Raw genomic sequence first — 14,732 nt, forward strand, 5'->3', positions numbered from 1 at the left:
AACAAAATCCAGATTAATCAAAGCTACCCAGAAATGCACTGTGATATAATGAAAAGTAATTTAAAAAGATGTCTCGGAATATTTCATAAGCATAAAAAAAATCAGGCAGCTTGCAAATATTAAGGGCTATAAAGGAGAAAGCCTATAAAGTGAGACAATTCTGCCAAATGCCACCAAATGTATTTTGTATACATAGGAAGGAAGTAGGCAGGAGCAGAAAAGAGAACAAATAAGCAGATATTCTTTATACATTAAATAGCTTGGTTTGTTTTGTTTTGTTTTGTTTTGTTTCCATATAAATTTGGCCAATACCTTGTTTGTGTCTATGTGCATCTGTGTATGCACTCTCTTTGAAATTTATGTTTTGTCCATGGTCTTGAGCATCTCATATTAATTTATCAGCCATCATTTAACTTAGATGTTTCTATTTTACTAAAAGTACTGGTTTTGAGAAGACTAATAGCTACTGTTGGTGAAAAAAATAGTAAAATTTCCGTAGCTCCTTGGTTATGTTTAATCAAGCTTTAAACTCAGTGGTGATCTCCTTTCTCTCTGAGAGAGACTCATTGAGAGTTTGAATATCATGAAGGTCCTCTGGATGACATGCTGTCACAGTAATGATCCCTGTTACTAGAACAGGGAAAAATTTTGAGTTTTCTGTCAGAAACATAAATTCAAAGAATCAAAAGTTTCACACTTATACAGTGTATTCAAAACATGTAATTCAAAATTATTTGGAAGTTTTTGTTTCAATATGTGTATGCTGTGGTAGTTTCAATATAACACACGCACAAACAACAGCACAATATCATCATGTGAACAGAGTCGAAGTTGAAACCAGCTCAAGATTTTCATCCAATTCTATTCAAATATAACAAATTAATACTATTAAGTATTATAATTATAATTATTTCATACACTTCCACAAATTATTGCATTTTGGTCTTATCAAAGCAGTTCTCCAATATTCTGATATATTCTTTTTTTGTTTGTTTGTTTGTTTGTTTGTTTGTTTTTGGCTCAATTGGGGAAGAAAAAAAAAAGCTTACAATGTTTGTCATCAAATGGGGTCTCAAGGGAGTGGAGTAGAGTGGGAGAATCATCTCTCACAAAATGTTGGTCACACATGATGCAACCCAGGATATAGTTGGCTTTCTGGACTGCAAGAGCACAATTCCAGTTCATATTCAGTCTCATCAACCAGCAGACCCAATACCTTCTACGTGGGCTACTTTTAATTCATTCTCCTGCCAGCCTATATTTGTTCTGACAATTTTCCTGATGCACATGCAGGACCTTGCATTTGAACTTCATGAATTTTGCACAGGCCCGCTTTTCAAGGCTTTGAAGATCCCTCTGGATGGCGTCTATTCCCTTCAGCATATTGGTTGCAGCACTCAGCTTGGTGTCATCCACAGTGTTGCTGAGGGTGCACTTAATCCATGTTTGTGTTGCCAATAAAATTGTTTAACAGCACTGGTCCCAGTGTTGACCCCTGAGGAATGCCAGTTATATATTTGCTGCGTGGTCCATCCAACAAACCCAGGTATCTCCAGGTTAGAGACAAAGATGTCATTCAGGACATTGTTAGATGTTTTGCACAGGTCCAGGTAGATGACATCAGTCATTTTCTCTTGCCTTCTCTACTAATGCTTATTCACATTCCCAAAGAGAGCAAGAAAAAAACATTTTTCCTCCTGCATGCTTGGAAATTGACCTCTGTTTTGGCTTATGTCAATGCTATTTTGCTGCTTGAGGACCTTGTAATATAATGTATACATGCAGCTTTCCTCATAAATCTCTTCCAAATAAAGAGAAGCATTCCGTAATGTGCATTCACAGTTTTAGTAGTAGTCTGAATTCCTTGTCATTCCTTTTAGATATTGATTCCTGAACTTCAGTATTAGTTGCTTCTATATTTGATGGCCCTGCCGGTGGCAGGGGGGTTAGAGATTCGTGATCCTTGAGGTCTCTTCCAACCTGGGCTATTCTGTGATTCTGTGATGTAATGCAAGTATTTATCTGTATACTGTACTGAAGATGAATTAAAAGATTATTTGCTCTGTGTAAACATATGTGTTCCTATGTTTTCCTTCCTTTACTCTTTTCCCATTTTTTTTCTTCCCAAGCACATCAAAATATTTGGAAAATACACTGATAAAATTGTTGCATGTTTATGAGCCATACAAATTTCATTACCAAGGATCACGTCTTGTACTGAGATCTAAATGTGTTACTTTTTCTCTCACACACACACACACACACACACACACACACAAAATTTGTTTACTAGAAAGGTAAAGTTTGGCTAATGAAGTTTAGATTTAGAGATCTAAAGTAATTATGGTAATAATTTTATATTATTTTGAAGTGGCTTTAGAATGATTCAAGCTTGATTTAAAAAAAAAAGTTTATTTCCTGGATATACATCGGTTAAGCATTTTTGAGACTTCACTATCATTACTTAACTTTAGAAAACTGAGAAATTTTTTCTTATGAAGCTCAATATGTTAAGATAGCAACTCAACATCACAGTATGTACCTGGACAGCAAGAGTTTTCTGCTACTCAATATGTTCTCAGTTTGCAGCTTGATCTTATTAGCATATACAAAGATGTCCTTCTTATCTCAAATGTTTATCACTCCACTTTAAAGAGGACTCTGATGTCTTTCTATTTATACATTTCTCCTTCTGTCTTGCACCTCAACAGGTGAAGTTGACAAGAAATTCTGAGTGTGATTAGGTAATTTTATTCAACTACTGACTTGTGACACATTCTCTGTGTAGAAAAGCCAAATAAAAGAATAATAAAAATAGGCAAACTGAGCACCCTTGCCCCAGAAAGCAGGTATGTCTCATATGTATTGCACAGAACAGTTTCTTACCAGACTCTACTGGATGTATAACTGCATCTGAAGCAGAGAATGTAAGTATATTTTCTCAGAATATAAAAGGCTAGTGGAGCTGTCTTATGACTGCTCTGAACATTTAACTTACAGTTCCCAGAATATGAGGAAAGGACCGTATTTGTGTTCTCATTCTAGTTTTCTCTTGCTTCACAATCAAACTGGCAATCTCAAAATATTTTAAATAATAATTTACAAGAAAAGCAAGTGAACAAAAAACCATACACCTCAACCCTATTAAAAAAAAAAAAAAAAAAAAAAAAAAAAAGGTAAGAAGTTAATTCTCCCTGCTCTTGAGATTAAGGTGAGATTCACTTTCTGTGAGACAGATGGTCTTGCTATGTACTCACAGTATTATCAGGGATATGATTTAGTTAAGTTACTGGTGGTATTTCATGGAAGATTTCTGTTTTGTAATTTTTGTACTTCTGTAGTCTTCTTATGCTCATTCGACTTATTTCCTTATACTTTTTTCCCTTTGTAACTATTTCCTGTCTTTCTCTTAATTCATTAATCCAATGTTACTGCAAAATTTCCTGAAATTATATTATCTTCAATCTGCTTAATACATTTTGGGTGGTCCAAGCAAAAACTATTTTGTTAAAAGATAGTTTATATGTATGTATATAAATTGAGCCTTTATTGAGTCTTTATTAAGCACTAATCAAACTGATTAGATCTCTGCAACTAGATCATAAAGAATGTACTAACTCAAATTAGTACAGTACCCAAACTAAATAGGCTTGAGACAAGCAAAATTTACAAGCATGAGTCCAAGCTATGATGATCATATTGATTTTCTGAAGCTAAAATGGTCTGTAAAATTCCTTTACAGATACCAAATCAGTTTTACGCTCCGTTTCAGTAGCTAGTATTCTATGGTATTCATCAGTCTGCCTCTTTGTAGAGTATTGGTTTTTACTGTTGTTTGATTGTGTGAATTTTTCCTGGACAGAGGAGCTTCTTTTTACTGTGTCCCAGGTTTCTGCATATGATTTGGGTAGTTACTAGGACATTGAACAGAAGTGTGAGGATTAGATTAAATATAGATCTTGGGAGATAGATATTGGGTTTTTTTTGAAGTCTGCAGCCACTTCTGAAAGTGATATTGTTTTTTATTCAGGAATTCACATAAAGAGGTTGAAGTATATAATCTTGTATTTCTTCCCAAATACAAAGATACAAAATACAAAATTGTTTCCTGAATGTCCATGTGCATGGCTTTTTTTTTTTTTTTTTTTTTTTTTTTTTTTTTTTGACTCCCCTTATATATCAGGAGGTCTAAGTAGTCCTGCTGAATTATGGCAGGAATCCAGTAGAGATGCTGAATTTTACAAGACCCAGGTGGCGTGATGACAGATGAATTGCAACAGCAGCTTGAGGGTATATTAAACATGATGAGAGGGTGGGTGAGGGATGAGAGTCTCTGTGGATTTGTACATCCTTCATCTGTTTCCTTAAGCTTTCCAAGAGTAAAATTCATTAGGGAGATTAAATGCAAGACCAAATGTCTGATGTGACAAGAGAGTGCAGCTGGATTTCTTCCCATTTGCCCTGCTTTGATACCTCAGTATTAAATTGATTAGGTCACAGGACTTGTTTAAAACTCCAGCTTGGGTACAGGACATTTGGTATTGACAAATCAAGACAGCCTTCAGATAGAATTCAAACAGGAGATCAGTGTGAACCTGCTGAAGTACCATTTACAAAGCTGTACCAAAACTTTTAAGAGTATTGTTTTAAATAATCTAAGTAGCACGTGCTAGAACATTTTGTTTTTAACCTGCTTGAAACAAAATTGTGGTATCTGATTCTGCGTAGGACCTTTGAAAATGATTTCACACTTAATTCTAATTAGTGGATTGCAAGTAAACAAATAGGTAAACTCTGTTAGGTATTCTTCTCTTATATTTCATTCCACATGCACCCCAACCTAAATATAATCTGTAAGGTTACTAAATTTTAGGGAAATACTTTGATTAAGAGATAGATGCAATATCTATCTTGAAAATCTTAGGGTGAGATCAATCTCTTAATTTCTACAAAGTATTTTATAAGACCATATTCTGTTTATGCAAAAGTAAACAAACAAACAAACAAAAACCCACCTTATTCCAGTTTTGTCCATCTGATGTTTTCAAAGGATTGATAATGGAATGCACTGAGCTTAACTGAGAGCATAAGATCTTTCTCTTAATTGTACTTTACATGGATCTTTAACAATTTACTGTATCTTTGAAGCAGGATGGTTTTCTGGAGATAAAATTGCTTTTCATGTCTGTTCAGCGTGAAGAAATTAAATATATACACTTCATTGTATGAGAAGAACTATTATGTGTGTATAGATACTCATGGCTTTTAGGCAAGAATAATTGTAGATAAAATTCATGGAAGGTCACTGACCACTTCAGGTGTAAAACATTGAAACTGAATTGTTTCTTAGATTATTGGTTCTTTCTCATTTTCATATATTAGTGGTGAAGATTAATTTGACTCAGTCTTAATATATTTCCAGCCACAGGAGAACTGAATAAACCACCTTCTGAGATCATCAGTGGGACCATTGAAGAGGATGTCTTAAATTATAAGTTCTACCTGCAGAACTAAAATCAAAAGCTTGTAATGATGTGAGATTCTGAGGTCTTATTAAAGCAAAGTAAACTGGAAAGAGGAGACTGAAGACATTAACCTGTGTGCCAGGGGAACCACGACCACTGTGAACTTAAAAAGACACTATTTTCGTTCATGTATTACTGGCACGTACTTAATAAGTTATAGTGTCAGGTGAGAAAAGCAGCTCAGCTTTGCAGACTTTGTAGCTCCACTGTTACAGAGACATAGACTATTTATCATTTTTTTGAAGTTACATTGAGGGAGGAAGATGTGTCAGAAGACAGCCTCAGCCTTATTTTATTCAATTTTTTTTCACAATTAACATGCTGTCTGGAGCAGCTAGCAGGGTGAACTGATTAGATACTTGCTATTTCAGAACTAGGATGTGGCAGTGTTTTATGTGATCTGCTCTTGGCTAGGGATGGTTAAAGGTCCCCTGTAACAGAGCACTTCCAAGTTCTAATTTAGTTTTTAGCTATTTCTTTTAGTCAGGAGCCATCATTTGAAATACAGAGTATTCAAAGAAAAAAAAAGAAAAAAAAAAGGAAAACTGACATAGATAAACTTTCTGAATTCGGAAAGAAGGATTTCTAGATGTGTGTGGAGAACATGGAGTAAGAAGATTGACTTCTGATGAACTAATTAGTAGTTTGCATCATGAAAATATGAGAGCTGCTCTAAAAGTAATGCCTCCTATTTTATTATGTTGGCCTACAGTGTCAGAGCCTGATGTTGGTGGTATAGCAATAGAGGTTAAACCTTCTCACTGATATTCCATTAAATTTTATTTCTGTATGACAGATGGCAGCTGAGCAGCAGTCTGACAAAATGGCATCTGACATGGAAGGAAGGATGAAGCAAAGGTGTGTAATTAAATTTCTACATGTGGAAAAAATTGCATTCATTGACATACATCAAAGCTTGCTCAGTATTTATGGAGACCTGACTGTGGATGCAAGCCTAGTGAGATGCTGGTTGTGTGTTTCAGCAGTTGCAAGAGTGACAGTGGGTCACCTTGCTGGTGAAGATTTTTACATGTGGCATGCAGGACCTTGTTCACTGCTGGCAAAAATACATAGCTAAGGTTGATGACGATGTTGAAAAATAGTGTTTTGTAGTTGTAGTTGAAAACTCGCTCAATAAAATAGTATTATTGTGCTCTTTGTATCTGTTGTAATTTCCCTGGAAGTAAATACGTGGCATTACTTTTGGAGCAAGCTATATATATACCAATTAGCTTCAAGTTGGATTAGCATGCTCTCCTAATGATACCAGTAAATGTAAATCTTCTCTTGTTTCACATGACACTTTAAATTCAGACAGCAGATGCATCTGCACCTGTACAGTTATGCATCTCGTGAATTGAACATTATTTTGAGTGATGTCTATTTGGTATTTCTAAAAGTGTCTGTAGCACTGTTAACACTAACTATGCTAGTTATAGAATCACAGGATAGTTGCTACACTTGATCTTAGCCAAAAGGCTGAGAAGTGAAGTCAGTTAGCTCAGTACACGGAATTCATATATTCAAAGGAATTTCCTCTGAGATATTTTGAAATTATGATTTGTGAATAGAATAGCAGTTTTTCTGTGTCTTGTTCAGTTGGCAAGCCTGAAGGAAGCCAGCTTACCTCCAGTATAGAAACCTCACCATCTCTGAAAAAGAGCATACCATTTGTGCAGAGACAATGAACTTATTTGAATATGAGTATTTTGTCATAATGAAGTCCCTTCCTTTTCATGTCTGAGAACTTTTTTCTTTTTTTTTTTTTTTTTTTTTTTTTTCAGATTGCTGGCAGCTGTAAACCTATTCTTGTTATCTTACTTGGAAAATGGACAGATAGATACAGCCAAGAGTGACAGTAAGATTTTATTCAATTGTTGAGGAATTTGAATGTTTTTTTTCAGTGTCAAAATTGTATTGCAATTAGGTAATTAAATTAGTTTCTTTGCTAGGTCTCCATAACTTCTGAAAGAGGTTGTTAAGCTTAAACTTATAAACTGCTCCTGTGATAATTTAAAGCAAAATGATGTTTCACATAATTTCTGGTTCTAGAAGAGTCTTCAAAGGAGCTTTAAGCAAGGAGTGTTTTGCTTTCCAGTTACCTGCATTCTACATGACTGCATCTATTGTCATATTAATCTACTAGATACATATAAATCACATCCTATGCAAGTACGCAAGTATCCTATGCATCCTATGCCAGTGGAGTTTAAACACCCATGGACTATACAACCTGTTGTCATGGCTTTATTGTGTTGTTTTTTTTTTTTTTTGTTTTTTTGTTTTGGTTTTCAGTATTCTGTACCAAAACATCATGTAGTGCACTGGGAGTTAAAGTGTTAATGCTCCAATTCCAGGTATCTATCCCTATACATTACAGAAGGCATGGGATCTGGCCCTTTCAGGTTGGGCGGTCTCTTACTGCCTGGCAGTGGGTGATGGAGGGTGCTTTCCTAGCCATTCCAAGATTTTCAGGTTTGACTCGGTCTCAGGAACTCTCTCTCTCCTATCTTATTTGATTTATTAGTCTCAATTTCAATTAGGTTGTATTATATTGTGTCATCTTGCATTCCGATATCATAGTTAGTAAAATAAGTTTTCCTCCATAGATTGTTGTCGCTGTTTCCTTCCTTCCTTCCTTCCTTCCTTCCTTCCTTCCTTCCTTCCTTCCTTCCTTCCTTCCGTCCTTCCTTCCTTCCTTCCTTCCTTCCTTCCTTCCTTCCTTCCTTCCTTCCTTCCTTCCTTCCCATTTTGTGGGGCTGGGGTGAGGGGGGGGGGAGGGCAGGGGCCTACTGCCCCCCCCCCATCACGAGCATAGATTGAACTAGTCAACTCCATGACACTTGTATATGTAGAATTCAGAATATGACAGTGCTGCCTTTGGACTGAATAAATTAAATGAAATTAAAGTCTTTTTCTTGAGACAGTATTCGTATTTTATTTTGGTCTTTTAATGATCAATTTAATTTTAATTAAAATAAACAGGAGACCCCACAGCAAAAAAAAAAAAAAAAAAGATAATTGAATCAGAGATTCAAGAGCTTTAAATTTCATCTGACAAATCGTGAAGATAAACTATGTCCAACATTCTGCTGCCCATTCTAGTATTCTACTTAACAATGAGCTGTTCTAGGGTTTCCTTTGCATCAGAAGTCAGATTTGTTTTGCTCTGTAGCAGACACCTGTTGGTAGTTCTCGCCAGTGTTTCATTCCAGTATCTGCAAGTGCTATATCTCCTGCCATGCAATGAATGCAGCTTATTGAACTAACAATAAAAAATATCTTTGTATGACATATATTTTCCATTTGAATTGCCACAGCTAAAGGACTTGTATGATTAAACTACAAATCTGAGCAGCATTCCCTTTTTACTGTGTATTTTTGTTGATTAAAAGTGTCTTATTTTATGTTTTGAATAAACATGTTTTTGTAAACATAGATTTTGCTCTAAAGTGACACTGATATGTTTCTAGTTAATCCGGGGGAAAATGCTACTTGTTCCATAAGAAAAAGTGGAAAAAATGTGGATATATTTTTTTCAGAAATATTAATCACTGTTGCACAATAAAACAAGTAATTTTCCAAATGATAACTTATTCACATAGATCTGTTCATTATTATGCAATGATACAGTATTTTCTATTAAAAAAATATTCAACTGAATTTAGGTTTTGACTAAGAAGTTCTTCCTATTAAATTTTAATTTCTGGAAACAAGGACAAAATTTCCAGTGGCCATAGAGGAAGTTCAGGAGACTATCTGTCTCACATGTAAATGAATTTGAGTGTCTTGCACTAAATCTCATTGAATAAAAATTAAATTATATAATCTCCAGCTACTTCTCAATTTTAAATAGTTTCAAGAAAAGCAAAACAAATAAGAAAATAAGAAGAAAAAACACTTGTTAAAATCAGACTATAGAATATTGTGAAGCAATTAATTTTTCTTTACATAATCCACTAATATTTGCTTACCTTTAAAAACATACATATGTCCCATGTAGGCAGCATGTGTTATTAACAAATCTGCTTCGTTAGTAAAGCTTTCACTCAAATACAGCATTCCCATATAAGAAGCAAATTCGAAGCATTTTTCTTAAATCTCACAACCCTTTCTATTTTGTTTGTCTATGCAGAAACTAAAGGTATCTTTCTAAATGCCGACATCACTTTCTGAATATCTATGCCAAAACTAGTTTCCCTGAGCATTCTTAAAATATTCCTTTGTGCTCCTATAAAGGGAGAGAACCACTTGTAGGGAACAATTAATCTAATCTTAAAATAGAAAGAACAATTTGCTTCCTAAAAATGCCTCTTTGTTTCACTTGGAGGAACTATAAAGTGATTTTAGAGAGAGCATCTCAGATGTAAACTCCTATATTACAGACAGCTAAAGTTAGGTGAGATGGTTTTTACTCTAAGTATCAATATAAATAGCTGCATCACCATTTATAGCTATGCATACATAGCCAGTATACTTAAGTTTAGGTATATTAAATACCCACCTCATGAAATTACAGCATTTAGATGAGAAAGTTGTAGTAGTTTTGTAGCAAAACAACTTTCTAAATTACTTTGATATAAAGTTGTAAAAGTGCAGTTTGGGTTCTAAATTTCCTTTTTTTTTTTTTTTTTCTTTTTTCGTCCTGCTTCCTTAATCCATAATGTTACAAATCTCATTAAAAAAAAAAAAAAAAATACAAAAAAACAAAACAAACAAACAAAAAACCCACAACAAAACAAAGCAACAAACAAAACACTTGAAATATCAGTGCAGTGAAAGAATTTAGTCACTAGATCATAAGCGGTAGATAAATGCATACATACAGTACATGCAACATACAGTACACACAACCCATATATAACCCTCACATACACATGCATGTAAAAAAGATGTAGTATATGCATTCCACATGAAATCGTATTGCCGTGCTGGAGCCTGATCTATATACATCCTTAATTGCTTGAATTGAAGGCTTTGAAAGCATTAGAGGATAATCAAAGACAGAATTGAAACTAATGACGTTGAAAGGCAAAATTACAGTTGTTTGACAACATTAAGCAGTTGTAATGATCTGAATCATTTCAAATGTTTACTGAATTTCTGAACATCCTGTGTCTGAAACTCTGTCCCTTCCTTCTTCTGACCTTCTCTCCTTTTATTTTTCCAGCAAATTCTATAGAATTCCCTGAGAACTTTAAAATCTTTTCATCATTTTAAACCTGACTTTCACATTCCTTAAATATAATCAGGTCTTGAGCTTTTAGAAATTTCTAAGTGGGCCTACATCTCTCAAGGTACCAGCTATTCTAACTTCATCTACTCATTATAGTACAACATTAATTTATTACCAGATTTCCCAGTGAGCTCGTTGTAACCATTCTACCATTATCTCCCTAGGATTCCTTGCATGACCATTGTTCTCTCTTGCCCGAAAAGAAAACAGGTCAGTAGCAGTATCTGATCTTGTTCCTTAATACTTTTCTTACCTTTTTCTTTGTCCAAATTCTGCCTTTTTTTTTTTTCTTTTTTTTCTTTCACTTCCTTTTTTTTTTTTTTCTTTTTTTTTTTCTTCTTTTTTTGGGCTATTTTTAATATATAAATAGGAACTGCATTATTTCTGACAGAAGTGAAAGTCAGTTCTCCACCAAAGTAAGACTACACAGATTATGTTATTGGATATTAAAGTCTTAAATGATATTTTGTGAATGATTACTTTATTACATAATATATTTTGATCTGGAATTCCCTGTACATGAATAGACAATTTTCTATATGCCTATGAACTAATTAGTTTTGTATTTCAAAAGATTGTCCTTTCACTTAATTTCTTGATGCTGTTCAGACTATGAGAAGGCTTACTGTAAATATAGATGCGCACAAAGCTTTGAAAGTGGATCAGTTTTCAAAGATTGTCACATATCAGAATCTATGTATAGAGATGTTGTACAGAATTTTACACTTAGGTAGATGCACCTACCAAATCTGCATCTTTTATTTTAGATGCTAATTTTTTTTTCCCCATAATACAGTCCTCTGCTTCACTGACTATTGTGTTGCTTCTTGAATGCCTAGAATCCTGTAAAATGGCGAATAATACTGACCAGATCTTCATTCAACTGCAGACTGGTTTGGTTTTTTTTTTGTTCTAGAAGCAACAGTCTCACAACAGTACATGTGATGTAGAATCATATTGCACAGACACAGTATATGTCATAACTATATTATCTTCATAAGTTATCTCTTCACAGTAAGTTTATGACAGCATGTATCTAACTACTTGTAGGCTTGCAGTTGTTCTTGGCAGTTCTGGAATGTTTACAGGATTTGTGTTTTTTTTCTACTATTGCTATTAAAATTGTAGTGATTTGAAGCAAAATCCATCTAAAATCTAGATGATAGGTTAACATAAAACACAATTACTAATGAAGTAGTTTTAGATTTAATTGTGATATTATGGTTTTAGCGCTATCACGAGGATGCCTAGGTTTGGAGACCTAATGGTTCATAATAAAAAATGCAAGGGATTCATTTTGATAGTGAAGTTCACCACACTAAGCTGAGTACATTGATTTTCACTTAAAGATACTCAATATCAAAGAGATGGAATGCAAACTTAGAATAATAACCAAAATAGAGTGATTAGGCAAAAAATCATGTAGTTTTTGAATGGAATTCCTGGTGTCTTCCACTGCCAGAAAGGTCTAGATTCAGCTCTGAATTGTCACAATCACAGAATCATAAGGGTTGGAAGGGTCATCTAGGGATGAGTCCTTAGTCCAATAGCTGTGCTAAAGCAGGTTCCTTACTGAAGGTTGCATAGGAAAGTGTCTAGGTGGACTTTGAATATCTCCTGAGGAGACTCCATGGTTTCTCTGGGCAGCCTGTTTGAGTGCTTTGTCACCCTCGCAGTAAAGTTTCTCCTTAAGTTCATATGGAACTTCCTGTGTTTGTACTAGTCAGCGTCCTGCTGATATATTTTTTTCCCTGACCTGTGATTTTTTTTTTCCTTTCTTTTAGAAGGCTTTTGGTTTTTTTTTTTCAAATTTGATGATCTTATCTTACATGCTAGTCACCAGCCAATTAAAACAGAATACATTTTTTTAAAAAAACATTTCCTCTTGCACATGCTCTACTTTTCATGGAATAATTAAAAATTCACTATCTGATCAAGAGAAAAAATAAATGTCAGTCTATAATCCCATGGCAAATGGTTTGAATCTAGCTTCTGAACTCATTTTCTGTTCTGATTGGTTTGAATGGCTGTGGGCTTTGGAAAATACTATTCAGGCATCCCAAATGTTTTAGGCAGCTCACTAAACATTAAATTCTGACCTAAGATCTCAGTTTTTTCAAAACAAGAGCCATGATTCTAACAGAAAAAAACAACAAAACAAACAAAAACAACATATGAATTCATAAATAGTTGAATTAACTATCAAATAAGTTTAGAATAAATTCTAATGACTGTGTGATTTTTTTTAATTTGTATTGTAAGAAATAGTTTGTTTTCTAGAGATACAAAATTTTTTATATTCCACCAAAACAAGATACATAAGGAGCCAGTATATATATGTTTATGTGTGCATGTTTGCTTTTTTGTTTTGTTTTGTTTTTTTTCAATCTTGCTTCTACCAGTACTTTTGGCTGAAGTCAGATTTCTTACAGGAATAAGCATGTCAGATTAAGAGAAGAATTTAAAACATTAATTAGATAGCTTAGAGGAAATAAATGATAAAACTATGCATGATCATATTTTTAACTCCTAATTACATGTTAAAATGTTATATCTTAATGTCAACCCAATCTGTAATGTAGAGGGAATTTTAATGTAAAACTACACATGATTTTTCATAGCACCAAATATATCTTACAATATAGATTAAAAACACTTGCTAAACAGCAAGGAGAATGTGAATGCATTGGCTGTAGAAAGAAATTTCTACCATGCAAGAGTGGACTGACAAGAATAAAGTGATATGGCAAACAGAATGTATCACAGCTATCCTGAACTTTCAAATTAACTCCTTTACAGCTGAATGCTTTCCATGACACATAATTGTTACTCTGCATATATTTTTCTTTCTGCTTTTTATTCTCTTCCTTTTTTTTTTTTTTTTTTTTTTTTTTTTTTTTATGTTTTTTGTTCAATTTAATTGTTAAACAAAACAGGTCTTTGACCCATTATTAACATAAAACCTACCTCTGAAAAGTAAGCTATGTCTGACAGAAATTAAGAATGTTCAGATCTGTACAGAGAGAGGAAGTGTATTACAGTAGAACTGGACAAATTCTATTTTCTTGCATTTTCTTCATATTGAAAATATAGTGAAAGATAATTTAAGGAAGACAGTTCAACTTTTACTACTGTGAAAATGCACTACATTTAAACATAGAATAAGAGTGATGAATCAGACCTTACAGTGTTAGAAACAGAACTAGTGCAGGAGGCCAGTGACTCTTAAATCTATAAATGGCTGCATGTGCTGAAATTGAGAGATTTATATCAGCTTAAAAATGTAAGAGTACACTTGTGAATTAATGTTGTTTTCTTTTTAAGTTTGTGATAATTTATTTCAGAGTCAATTAGTAATATATTTATATATATACTTTTTTTTTTAGCTGTTAACTTTGTATCCCCCCTCTCACAGGTATATATGACAGTGCTCCAAGTCTTTCATTCCATGCTATTTGCCCTGTTTTAGAGTACCTCCTGCCTGCAGACAGAAGGCTGTGCCGAACCTTTCCAGGCAAAAGTGCTGCAGACAAGTTCTTCTTGAATCTCGGAAAACATTATAGGATATATCTGTGGATTTTACTCCCAGGAGATACAGTATCTCACAGAGCTTTTGCTTAGCTAATGAACTATGCAGTATGTGTTTTAGGGCTCAACCAGCTGATGCCCTTTTCTCTAAAGCAAAACCTAGAGATAAACAAAGAATCAACAGCCTCAAGTAAACAAACAAATAACAGTAACACAAAGTTAAAAGCACATTTTTCTCTTCAGGGGACAGATTACTGTAGATATCTCAGACTGACTCTCATTGTTGTGAAGCACCCTGCCAGGCTTTGTCAGGTGAAGTATGCAAGCTGACTGATGGTAAGCAGTGTGATTCTCATGACAACAACAAATGTGGCAGGTAGGAAATTCCACACTGAGTAAATCCTTCATTCAGTCACAAATATTAACTGGAGTTACTAATACTG

General features: G+C 34.0%; 1 pseudogene; it reads right to left on the bottom strand.

Moving 5' to 3' along the window:
- Nucleotides 1–6,907: 6,907 nt before the first annotated feature.
- On the bottom strand, nucleotides 6,908–7,016 carry LOC122178448 (annotated as a pseudogene).
- Nucleotides 7,017–14,732: the final 7,716 nt, after the last annotated feature.

The sequence above is a fragment of the Lagopus leucura genome, unplaced genomic scaffold (assembly GCF_019238085.1).
Source record: "Lagopus leucura isolate 7727_CA_CO unplaced genomic scaffold, USGS_WTPT01 Super-Scaffold_100001, whole genome shotgun sequence".
Taxonomy (NCBI): Eukaryota; Metazoa; Chordata; class Aves; order Galliformes; family Phasianidae; genus Lagopus; species Lagopus leucura.